We start from the raw sequence: 13,607 nt of genomic DNA on the forward strand, positions 1-13,607 counted from the left end.
CTGTTGATCAGGCTCCTGTTTTCATTTCATTGTTTACCAAACATAACACGTTCTGATCTCGACCTTTAAAAACAATAATGCAACTGTTGTTCTGATAACTAGAGAGAGAATCCATGGAAAACCTTGAAATATTATGTAATATTAAACTTGATTTCCAAACCAGGATAATATTAATGCATAACAATAACATCATAAGAACTTACTGAAATGTATACAGACTGAATAGATCTTATGTTGTGCTCAGCTCTTAAAGATTTCATCGGCTCTTTTTAAGTGCAATCTCAATAAAATGATTTTTAAAAACCCTTGTCCTATGATAGCAAATTATGGAAATGGGAAGTCAGTGGTCAAGAGGTCTGTGAACACTGCAAATCTTCTGTGCTCCAGACACCGATGCAGCTGTGTGCTGTTACTTTACTGAGTCATTAGATGCGCATTTGACCTGTTGAAAAATAAAACAGGGGAGCAGAGTCATAAAATATTACAGAGATTTTAGATCACCCCTGCGACTATTCAGAACACCTTAATAACCACCCAGAACATCCTAGAAACTATTTATAACACCCTATCAACCATGCATAATGCTAGATTCATGGCTGTGAGTTTTGCATGAGCAAACACCAGTCACATTTACTTCAGAAAAAGTAAATATCCAGTTATTTTTATATGATATATTGCAAAATCTTAATGAGTCACATACTGTGAAAAAGCAACAGAGCAGATTAAACCTGTGATCAACACCACTGTAAATCATGACCCTCTTCATCAATAAACACTCACTTTCACTGTGTTTGCTGCTTGCTTCAAGGGCTTCCGAAGATCAGTAATAGCCAATGTGATATTCAGAGAGTGTATTGTGTGTATGTGTGTGTGTAATTACTGACACACAGTTAGTAAAGGATAAAGTGTGAGTGTGTGTGTCCATCTACACAGCATCCAAAAACACTCAAATGTCCCAAATGTCCCATCCCCGTTCAAGGACATCGTCAATAAAATGTAATTATCCCAGCGACCATAAAAGGTCAGACGGGCAAAGTCGAATAACTGAATGGTGTTCACAAACTCACCCCACTGTAAAATAATTAAAGGTACTGCTCTGAAGTGGTTTAGGTCTTACTTAATAGGCAGGACTTTTTCTGTCCGCCTTGGTGACCAATGTTTCCCCATTAGCACCCCTTCCATTTGGAGTACCTCAAGGCTCTATTCTCAGCCCATTGCTGTTTTCCTTGTATATGCTCCCATTAGGGTCAATTCTCAGGAAATATGACATTTCATTTCACTATTAGGCAGATGACACACTAATTTATCTGCCACTGAAACAGAAAAATGCCATTCCTTTAAACTTATTTTTGACTGTCTCAAACACATTAAGGATTGGATGGCTTTTTAACATTTTAATGAGAGCAAGACTGAAATCTTGATATTTGGTCCAAACTGTACTAATAAAACCTCTAACATTGATTTGGGCCCTTTGGTTCCCCTATGTTAAATCAACTGTTAAAAATCTGGGGTAATAATGGATACAGATTTTAAACTTGAAAAACAGTTAAACTCGGTAGTCAGGTCAAGTTTTGTCAGTTAAGGCTTTTATCTAAAGTTAAGCCTTTTTTGTCATTTAATGATTTTGAAAGGCTTATCCATGTTTTTATTTCATCAAGTTTAGACTATTGTAATGCTCTCTATAATGCTCTCTATGTTGGAGTCAGCCAAGCCTTTCTCTCACACAAAATGCAGCAGCTCGACCTTTAACATGAACACGTAAACGGGAACATATTTTGCCTATATTGTCTTCGCTACATTGGCTTCTAGTTCGTTTTAGCATTGATTTTAAGGTTTTACTGTTTGCTTATAAATCCTTAAATGGCCTAGCACCAACTTACTTTTCTGACCTAATACAATTGCACGTCCCATCAAAGTCTCTGAGGTCTGCTGATCATATGCTGCTGACGGTCCCTAGATTAAGACTGAAGCACAGGGGTAATCGTGCCTTTGCAGTAGCTGCCCATAAACTCTGGAGGATGGCCCCAAATTTAACTGCTTTCAAAACTAGTCTTAAAACATATTTAAATTCTTTGGCGTATAATACAGTCTGACAGCTGTGGGGTTTTTGTTTGTTTTCTGATTTGTAATGTTTTGTATATTACTTTTATTGTTGTTGTTTGTTTTATAACCCTTTTATATGTACAGCACCTTGGTCAACTACTGTTGTCTTTAAATATGCTTTAGAAATTAATTAAACTTGAAACTGTAACTACCATAAAAACAGCGTTTTTTTTCTACGAATTTTCTAAAGGAAATACTTAGTGTTACTGTGCCAGGTTATTGCTATGTTGTTGCTAAGATGCTCTTGGTGGTTGCTAGGTGTTTTTGGTCCCTATATGACTCAGATTTCATACACATGAAAATATATAGCCGCCTCTTAAACTGATCATATTTGGGGGTTGGGGACATCTAAAAGATTAAAAAACCCTGATATAGCTTATTGCATTTGTAAAATAATAAATCAATAAATCAATAATTAAATTGAGCCTGTCCTCCAACAAAAACGACCATATAGGTGCAAGCATTTATTACGACCTATATTTACGTTTTAAAGTTAAGCGCCCTCTAGCGGGTGTAAAAATAATGAGAGTATTGCGTTGCGTCTGTAGTCATGCATTGACGTATAACGTCATTACCAATCAAAAAAGCACATTTATTTAATTGCAATATGTGGGCGTTTTACACCAATCTCACAGTATTTCCTACATATTTTACTACTGTAGGTGGCTTATTCGTTCGAATGACCACACCTAACCCCACCCCTTAACCTAATCCTCACAGAAATCATGCTAAATTATGATTTATTGAGCATATACATTTTCGTGCACGTCCTGGGATCGAACCCATGATAGCATGATTACATATCAAGGTATAACGCAATAATGTACTAACTGAGCTACACGAAACTCAAACCAGAGGGCAAATAAAAGAGTACAAAACATCAATATGAAAACAACCTTTTGCCAATAGGGGCGCAATTGTAGGATACACTCTGATGGGTTGTATTTCAGGGATTTGGACAAACGACCTATACAAGCGTATTGGTTGGAGGACAGGTTGATAAATAAACAGAATTATTCAAAATCGTATGAAAACACACAATTATTTCAGCAAGTATAGAACATGTTAACCTTTGAAGTTCTTTGGAGTACCATGTAAAAACCATGGTACAGATATATGAACATCCAATTGAGCACACAAGTGTTTATATCTGCTATTTTATACTATAGTAGCTTTGAATATGACTCATCCAATCAGAATCTACAGCCAGAACTATATGTTTTATGAATTAGAGTTAATTACAGTAATTGTCGTTAACTATTATATTTGGGAGACAATCTGACAGGAGCAAAGACAATAAGAACCGCAGAGAGAGAAGATGCTTCCCTCCGGCATATTTTTAACCTTCATAACAGACTGAGAATAAGCCCCTTCAGATGGGATACACACACAAACACACACACACACCACACACACACACACACACACACACACACACACACCAGAACAAGTCATCTGTACGCTCGAAGCAACAGCAGATGGCAAACTGGGAAACAAGACTTTTAATTTAATTAACCTGAAATAAATAAAAAGGCTTGAATAATGCATGCCATTAAATTCAATATCAGCCATGCAAATGCGCAATTCTCTGTGGGATAATTCGATTTCTGAAGCAAGGATTAATTTAGGTATTAATGTAATCTATCATAATGTGGCTTTATGCATCACGTCAAAACAACGGCAATAATTACATACTACGATAAGGTCCCAAATGAACTGAACCCATCACACATCTAAAAAATATATGTGCAAGAATAAAAAAGTATGTTATGAAATCTGTATTTTTTTTAATAATTACATAATAATAATAACTTTTCAGAAATAATAGTAACCTTATAATGCATTGCGAAACTTGCATAAAGTTATATCTTTAAAGAAAATAATTCTTAATTCATTTATATAACTTTTTTTTTGTTTTAAAGATATAACCATGGATAAGTATGAATTATATTGCATCATAAAAGTGGTTGCAGGTATTTAGGAGAGCAAAACTGATTATAAGGCATAATGAATATCTTTACAAAATGTTATATACGCAGGTTTCATATAATAATTCTTAATAATTTCATATAACTAAGTTTAAGTAATCTTCACCAAATACAAACAGAATAATATGGAGGCAAACAAAAAACACAGTTGTCTTCTACAATCAGTTATGATTAATTTGGTTATTGTTCTCAGACAGACTCTGATCAATATCCACAGATACTTGAACAAACTACAAATCAAAGTGACTATGGTTTGAAGCACATTTTTGGACTAATGAGACCCTTGAGGTTTGCTACCACCACAATAATGTAAGCACACCATTAGTTATAACATATTGGGATGCCACTCGCAATATGTCAGCCAAGCATTAAGCATTTATTAAGCATTATGTTCTGCAACACCTAGACAGAGCTCGGTCTTTAACACTATCATCCCAAACCTCCTCCTGCCCAAACTAACTAATTTCTCCGTGCCCACCTCCATCTGTCAGTGGATCAACAGTTTCCTGACAGACAGGCAGCAGCTAGTGAGGCTGGGAAAATACACATCTAGCAACCGTAAAATCAGCACCGGAGATCCCCAGGGACGTGTTCTCTCCCCACTGCTCTTCTCCCTGTACACCAACGATTGCCCATCTAAGGATCCCAGTGTCAAGCTCCTGAAGATTGCAGATGACACCACACTCATCGGCCTCATTCAGGACGGTGACTAGTCTGCTTACAGACAAGAGGTTAAAGAGCTGGCTGTCTGGTGCACTCTCAACAACCTTGAGCTCAACACGCTCGAAACAGTGGAGATGATCAAAACGCAAACCGTTTAAAACGATTCGGTTCGATTGGGTGAACTGGTTCAAGAAGATCCAGTTACATCGAAATATTCTTTCGCGAACCGGATATCACTAAACTGCAGTGTTTTGAAATCTCACAACAGACTCGGCAGAGAAGACAATGCTGAATAAAGTCATAGTTTTTGCTATTTTTGGACCAAAATGTATTTTCGATGCTTAAAAAAATGTTCAATGGAGTTTCAATGGAGGGACTGAGAGCTCTCGGGGACTAAATCTAAAATATATTAAACTGTGTTCTGAAGATGAACGGAGGTCTTAAGGGTTTGGAACGACATGAGGGTGAGTTACTAATGTCATGATTTTTATTTTGGGTGAACTATCCCTTTAAGTAACTTTTTTATAAATTTGGTTTTAATTTTAATTATCGTTAATAACCATGACCTGTACTTTTTTATCTTAAGGAAGTCCCTTGAAGATTTTTGAGTATTTAAAGATTTTTTAAGTAACTTAAGGTAGGTTAAGTAACTTTTTTTAATGGATTCAGTTTAATTTAGCACTAATCACCCTGTCCTGTAGCGTCTCTCATTCTTCCACATGAAGTCCAGCCTCTCCAAACCCACGAGCAACACTCGTCCTGAACGCCAGTGAATCCAGGCGGAGGAAAGCACATCTTCTTTGTCATTATGTCATCCTTCTCCTCATGATAATGTGTGGCCTGATGTCAGATGAATACTAATCAGATTTACTGTCTGTGCCCTGCAGTGTTTGCCTGCGCTCGCACCTCAATAATGTCTTTCTTTCTCGCAATTGTTCATCCAGCTTTTGACTTGATGACAGTGAAAGAATTATTTTTTCCATTTTTATGACAGAATTTGCATAAAACTGGACCTAGATCCAAAACTCAAATGCACTCAAATGAGCTTAAATCAAATTCAAATATTTTTGTTCTCAAAAAAAGTTTTTTTTGACCTTCCATGCTGTCAGGAATACGTTCATATTTATTAAAACATTCATTAAGCAGCATGTAACAATAGGTTAATATTTAGTAAATATTTATTATTACATTCATATGTATTAAAACAATCATTATGTAGTATGTTGCAGCACGCTAATATTTAATAAGTGATTTTATTATATTCATACTTATCAAAAAATTAATTAGCATGTAGCAGTTTCTTAATTGTAAATATTATTGTAAAATATTCTTTTACTATTATATTTGGATTTGTTGAGGTAAGAATCACTATTACTATTGCTTATGAAAAATATTGAAAACAATATATAAAACGAGCAAAAAAGGCACAATATGGTATATTCAATGTTAGTTACTTTTGACTTTGATCTTAGCAACCTAGCAACCATTCAGAACACCTTAGCAACCACATATCAATGCTCCGTCAAATCACTTGAGTTTTGCATTGCAAATGACTATCAGGAAATATAATATTACATATATTAGAGTGCTTTTGTTTTGCTATAGGACAGCTGAAATGAAACAAAATGATGTGCAGAATGGCCAAGGCTGCTCATTTATCAGTTTCATTCAGAAAATGTGTGTCAAGGTAAGATTACGCCTCACTTCTCACAATAACAATACAGCTGTGCTCCTGAAAACACGTTCCACTTCATTCCCTGCCTCAGCATCCATGAATAACAGCAAAACACAATCAAAAGATACTGCTGTACTGAACCTCCTCTCTCATCCGCTTTCATTGCATCGCTCTAATTATCAGAGGAGTGAGTGAGATGTGTCCAATCAGCAAATAGAAATAGAAACATGCTGTCATCTCAGAAACACTGGCTGAGCTGAGCTGGAGTTTGGGGTCGAGATTTAATATCAGACAGATAATTAATGAAACACGATATAGACACAGTCTTCCAGATGCTCCTAAACATCTCAAGAAATTACTGTATTTAATAACCACAGAGCACAAAAACAATCACAGCAGTACTGGAAACCACTTTATCATAAATAAATGAACAAGGCAGCATTTCAAATTTCAATTTAAGTTAAAAAAATGTTTCACATAATATTTATATATATGTTTTATTACAGCTTAATTTCAATTAATAAATGATTATTGCAATAGCAAAACCCCTAGCATTATGTCAGCATGTTTATATATTAAGTATATATTAAGCTTTATTTCAAGTAACAAAAATTATTTTAAGTAGTTTTAGTTAACAACACTGCTAGCAAACACCCTGAATAAGCAAGTTTTGCATAGTGTTGCATAGTTTTGTATATTCATATCTGTGTCCCAGGAGCATAAAAACAGTCTCAAGTCTCTGGTGTATATTTGTAGAAATAGTCAACAAAACATTGTATGGGTCAGAATTATTGTTTTTTCTTTTATGCCAAAAATCATTAGAATATTATGTAAAGATGAAGATATTTAGCAAACTTTCTACTGTAAATATATCAAAACTTAATTTTCGAAAAGTAATATGGCTAAGAACTTCATTTGGACAACTTTAAAGGTGATTTTCTCCGTTTTTTTTTTTGTTTGTTTTTTGCACCCTCAGTTTCCAGATGTTCAAATCATTGTATCTGATTGAAATATTGTCTGATCCTAAAAAAAACATACATTAATGGAAAGCCATTTAATCAGCTTTCAAATAATGCATAAATCTCAGTTTCAAAAAATTTACCCTTATGACTGGTTTTGTGGTCCACGGTCACATATGCTATTTACATTATCAGCAGAATATTTACATGTTACTCCAAGTTACTTTAAAGAACACCATGATATTGCCACAGTCCATTTTTGTACGAGATGTCTGTCTGGGATATATCCGTATCTGGGAGGCTCAGGGTGTCATTTAGTTAAAAGTGTAGTGTCGAGATCATGCGGGCTGAAATGAGTTTCATTATGGAAGCTGCGGTGGCGTGTGGAGCGAGTGTGAACGTCTGAATCAACAGCGTTTGGCAGCGGTCACTCTTCAGCAGCCAGAAGACTCCATCAGACTCGAGCTGGAGCAGGTGCGTAATCAAACCTCATTCATCACGAGTGTGTGTGTGTTTATGATTTCCCACAGGCTGCTTCCAGCCGGTGAGATTCTCAGGTAAAGGCAGCGGAGAGCAGATGCCCAGTGGCCTCCTGGGACGGCCGTCGGAGGACCCTGACTGTGAGCCTCAGGTGTCTCGATCCCACTGCGGATATTGACAGCTGCTCCGGCTATAAAAGTGCCACGGACAACACCACCTGCCCAGCTGCAGCGACAACATGTGAAACCAGTAGATAATGGATTCCTCTTTAGGAATGACAGAGCAGTTTTCAACAACTGATCTCTGAAAGCCTGAAAAGTGGCCGATTTTAAAGAGACAGTGCACCCTAAAATCTGTCCTGGCATTATTTACTCTCATAACCACCATTACTCACTTTTTAAGTTGCCAAATTGAAAAGCTCTGTTTGTTGTTGGGATGCATCTGTTTGATTTGCATGCTGGTCTGCCTGAGCGGTCTGAAAGCGCTCGTCAATGTCAAAATGATTGAGATGACCAATCAAATCAAAGTAGGCGGGATTTACTGTTCACAGAAGCAGAGAGTGAATTCCAGCGGAAAGTTAAAACTTTAATGTTGAAAGAGAGCGTAGTAAAATGAAAGCATCTAAACATTAAAAATTTAACAACTGTTTTATGATAGAAATGTTAAACTACCAATAGAAATATCAAGATTACTCAACCTTTTTTTTTTATGCCAGTTTTTTTTTATTAAAATATGGTATCATTTATGTAATTAATGTAAATCCTAACTGAAAAGTTTTGCACTTTTGACATATTAGGCATATAAATAAAAGTGCATGGTTGCATATTATAAAATATTATTTGCAAATGGCTAAAAATTATTAATTATCTCAACTAGAACTACACCTGGAATTCCTTACTGTTCTATTTCTTTACGTTTAATTGAAAAATTTATTGAGTCTCTAACTCTAAATTATCCATAGTTAAGACATTGCATGTACTGTATTTACACTTATTTATTTACACAACAATAAGTCCTAAAATGAGCATTAAAAACAGTCTACAAACATATGGTTCAAAGTTTATATTTTTAAAAGGAGTCACCAAAATTTGATCAGAAATACATTAAAAACAATAATATTGTTAAATGGTATTTTACGATTCAAGTAATCTGTTTTTTTTTGTAATATAATGTAAAATAAATTAATTTATATCAAAGCTGACTTTTTTTGCATTATTACTGCCACATTAATGTCGAATGATGCTTCAGAAATGATTCTAATATTTTCAAAAATATTCTAATTATCAAAGTTGACAACAGTTGTGCTGCTTCATATTTTTGTGGAAACTGAGATGCATTTTATTTTCAAAATTCTTTGGTAAATATAAAGTGAAAAAATAAGTATTGATTTGAAATAGAATCTTTTGCAACATTATAAATGACTTTACTGTCACTTTCGATCAATTTAATGCATCCTTGCTGAAAAAAGAATGCATTTCTTTCTTACTGTGTTCTTGCTTTCCATCAGTGCTCCAGGGTGTGATAGAGTTTCCCTCAAATGTCTGTCATTAAAGCAGATGTTATTATTCAGAGAGCTGCTATGAACATGCTGACACTTTCTCTCTACAGTAATGAGATTCTTTTGCAATGGGGGAAATGTGTTTAATTGTCATGAAAATAATGTTTCAATTCAAAAACACATAATGGATAAAATATTATTGCCTCAAAACGTGATTCTGACATGAATATGTTCATGCTGTATATTTTGCATGCCTTCGGGATTGACAAACGAACTATTAGTCAACACCAGAGAGGCAGAAGAGCAGAGGAGAAGAGCAAGCAGCTTGTAATAGTCTTCTCTCGCTTGGCAGCCCAAACAGGAGCTGACAGTGCTAATGTGACTTATTTCAGACCGGGTGAATTATTAAAAACCACAGCAATGGCAGGGGAAGGAAAAGGGCAGCGAATATCACTGTCAGCTCAACACGGATTACTGTGTGTACGCCAGCATGTTCAGAAATTGCACAAATAACTGCTCTGTGCCCCCGTCCCTTAGAGCTTGACATGAATTAGCATTTTTCCTCAGACTCTGTGTGTGTGTTCATGTAGCGAGTGTTGGCTTTTGGTCCACAGAGAGCATATGGCAACTCTAGCGACCACATGTCACCGCCTGGAACATCTGATAACCTCTCATTATGAGGCAAAAACTACTTCATAGCTCATCTTACATCATCCTTCAGGAGAAAAATAACCTTTTTAAGCATGCAACCAGCGCACATCAAAGCAGAAAGACATAGAAAGACAAAGAAATATTAGCTTCTAACCAATTATCAACAACACAACATTATTAGTAAATTGTGCCATTTTTAGACCACAGCTGAACTGCAAACATTATAGATTTTTAGACCGACTGAAAGAAATGGTGCAGGATTTCAATTAGAAATCAATAGTAAATTTCACCAAAAAAGGCTTAAACATGATTTTTTAAAGTTGAAAAACTGAAATAGTATTTTCATATAAAATGCACTCCAATAATATTTATTTACAACTTTGAAAATGCAAATGTAAATGATTTTTATTTGTTATTTTTTTTGCCTGGAAAAGTATGTGCACTAGTAATAGTGATTTTTTACTTGATATTTTGTCTAAAAACAGTGTTACATGCTAAAGCTGAAAAAAAAAACAAAAAAAAAAAAAAACATAGAGATGCCAAAGACGCTCATCTCATGCATTTCACCATAGATCAGCAATTTGAAAATTGTACCAATGCCCAAAGTTAATCATTTTGCATGTTTAGTACTTGAAGAGTAAATAGTAAACAGTAAAAATTAGCAAAGTACACATCTAGTATAAACTACTTTTCAAAAGTTTGGGGTCTGTAAGATTTATTTAATGTTTTTGGAAGAGGTCTCTTCTGTTCACCAAGGCTGTGTTAATTAAATAAAAAATATAATACAATCAGTAATATTGTGATATAATGTCACAATTTAAAACTGTCTTCAGAAATGATTTGCTGCTCAACAAACATTTCTGATTATTTTCAATGTTAGTTGAACTGCAAAATATTTTTGTGGAAAGCATGATACATTTTATTTTTTTCATGATTCTTTGATGAATAGAAGGAAAAAAAATTTTTTTTGAAATAGATCTTTTGTAACATTATAGAAGTCTTTATGGTAACTTTTGAACAATTTAATGCATCTTTGCACAATAGAATAAAAATCTGACCACAAACATTTGAATAGTAGTGTATTGTATATGCCATTGTAGATATGATTTCTGTGCCATTTTTTTTTTTTTTTGGGCGGTGTGATTGCTAATGAACGGACCCCTAGCATAGAGCATGCATGTGGTTACGTGCGTGCATTTGCTGTTGGAGATGAACGGATTGACCCTCTCAAAATGGAGTCTGATTGGAGAGCAGATGCTTTGCAAGATGAGTTAATTAAGTTGAAGTCGCAGTGTGAAACAAGAGGAAGATTATCGCTCTCCTCGACCGTGTTGAGAGCACGAATCCAATTCCATCTCGGTTCTCTATTTTACTCCTGTTTCTCTCCCGCTCGCTCTCCCTGTACAGCTGAGGGTGATGTACTATATGACAGGGTTTCATCTTCACTAGGGTTTTGGTCATTTAGGCTGCTTGAGTAGGGAAAACCAGAGGGGAATTATAATAGGAGCTAGTTAAACACACGCTAGATGTCATGCACATGCTCAATAGAGACTCTTCTTGAAAAAGACAAACTTGTAAACTAAAACTATTAAAAATATTTTTGGTTATTGAAATAAAACTGAAATAATACAAAATTTAAGATGAAAAAAAATCTTAAAATGTATACTGTGCATATATATGTAGGGTTGGGTATCGACAACAGGTTCCATTTTAGAACGGTTCCAATTTTCCAAGAAACTGGTAATCGATAAGACGCGTGAATTTCGATCCTGCTTAACGATTCCTGCGTTTGCATTTCAATTTGATAAAAAACTATTAAGTGCAGGAACAGAAAGAATTTGCGCCCTGGTTGTGTACAGGCAAAATTCCTCTTGCAGTGTTTTGTAGGCTGCTGATTTTTGCTCATGTTATTCAGCTGCAGCAGAATACTTTGTAAAAAGACAGAATACATGTTTGACATCTAAATGTTTGACTTAAATTTTTTTATATTAGATTTTTTATCTTATTGGAATCGAAACTAGGAATCGATAAGAATATATATATATATATATATATATATATATATATATATATATATATATATATTAGGGCCGGGACTCGATTAAAAAAATTAATCTAATTAATTAGAGGCTTTGTAATTAATTAATCGAAATTAATCGCATTTTAATCGCATATAAATATTTGACCTGAGAACAGTGAGAAGTAATTTATTTTCACATGGATTTATGTTCTGCTATATGTTTTGCGTTTAGGTGATACTTGAGGCTGGATGTGCTGCTGCGGTGATATGCGAACGCTAGTTGGTGCTTCAGTATAATCGGTCCGCCGAAACGCATCCAGTGAGAAACGTTCCGCGGTGCAAAAATAAGTTATTAAAAATGCGGGAATTTTTTTTTCTGTAATTAATTAATCTTAGTTAACGCGTTATTTTTTGTGTAATTAATTAATCTCAATTAACGCGTTAAAGTCCCGGCCCTAATATATATATATATATATATATATATATATATATACATATCACAACACACAATTTAATTCAAAGATAGTAAAAACTCATGTATAACAATTGCATAAGTAATCTAAAAAATGAATAAATGAATTTTGAACTTGAAGAAAAAAAATCTGTAAAATAAACAATTATTTAGATTGCAAACACTTTTTGTCTCTCATCATATTATAGTATTTTTTTGCAAACAATTCTTTAATTGATATAAAACGTATTTGTGAAATACTGAAAGTAAATGAGAAAGCATTATAGTGTTTTGGCTTTCTTTTAAAATTAACAGAACAGCAAATTCTATAATACTTTTTTTGTATTCTGTTTACTTTTTTGTCACAGTTCTAGCTAATCGTTTATTATAATATAGAGACAGCAAACAAATGAAGAGATTCATGCACTCAGGCACTCTCAACAATGTCAAAATAAAAGTCCTCAAACCATTACAGTTTCCACCAGTGGCATAACTACAAAAATGCTAAATATCGGCAGATATATCGGTGGACTACTAAATATAATAGCATATAAAAAATAAAAAAACAACATTGCACGGCTTCCATTTCTAAGTAATTTGCTGCAAATATTATGCTTTTAAATTCATACTTACATCAATTCATATTATATTGGTGGCTATTTATGAAAAAAACTTATTTTATTAATGTGTTATATACCATAGCACGGCAACATGATTCACTTACATGTGCACAAGTAAGACTACCAGAAGTTACTTAAATGGAGAAGTTTTTGCATATTTTTTAAATAGCATTTTAATATAAAACACAGAGTTGGAAGCAAATTTGCACACGACAGACTGAGAAACAGACCGGGAAAGGCCAGCGCCATGAGGGAGGTTATGAGGCTGATCGAGGCCACTCTCTAATGAGCACACTATTTCTGGGATGGCGAGGGACCAAGGGAGATCAGGTCACAGGTCAAAAGTGCTGAGAGCTGTCATTCACACACGGGTTTGAGTCACATCCGATATCTTTATATATTTATATGCTCTGCCTTGCAAAAGCCAAATAATAAACACCTGTAGCAATCGAGAGCTAGATGAAAATGTGCTGCTTTGAGAGTGTGCCGTAAGCGTGTG

At 34.7% G+C, this 13,607-nt stretch overlaps 1 protein-coding gene across 4 annotated transcripts in view; it reads right to left on the reverse strand.

Annotated features, from left to right (window-relative positions):
* The window catches only part of LOC113104862 (solute carrier family 12 member 5-like), a 129,741-nt gene that overhangs the window by 32,522 nt on the left and 83,612 nt on the right, over nucleotides 1-13,607 (reverse strand). The gene's annotated exons all lie outside the window — the stretch shown is intronic.

Source organism: Carassius auratus, chromosome 6 (assembly GCF_003368295.1).
Source record: "Carassius auratus strain Wakin chromosome 6, ASM336829v1, whole genome shotgun sequence".
Taxonomy (NCBI): domain Eukaryota; kingdom Metazoa; phylum Chordata; class Actinopteri; order Cypriniformes; family Cyprinidae; genus Carassius; species Carassius auratus.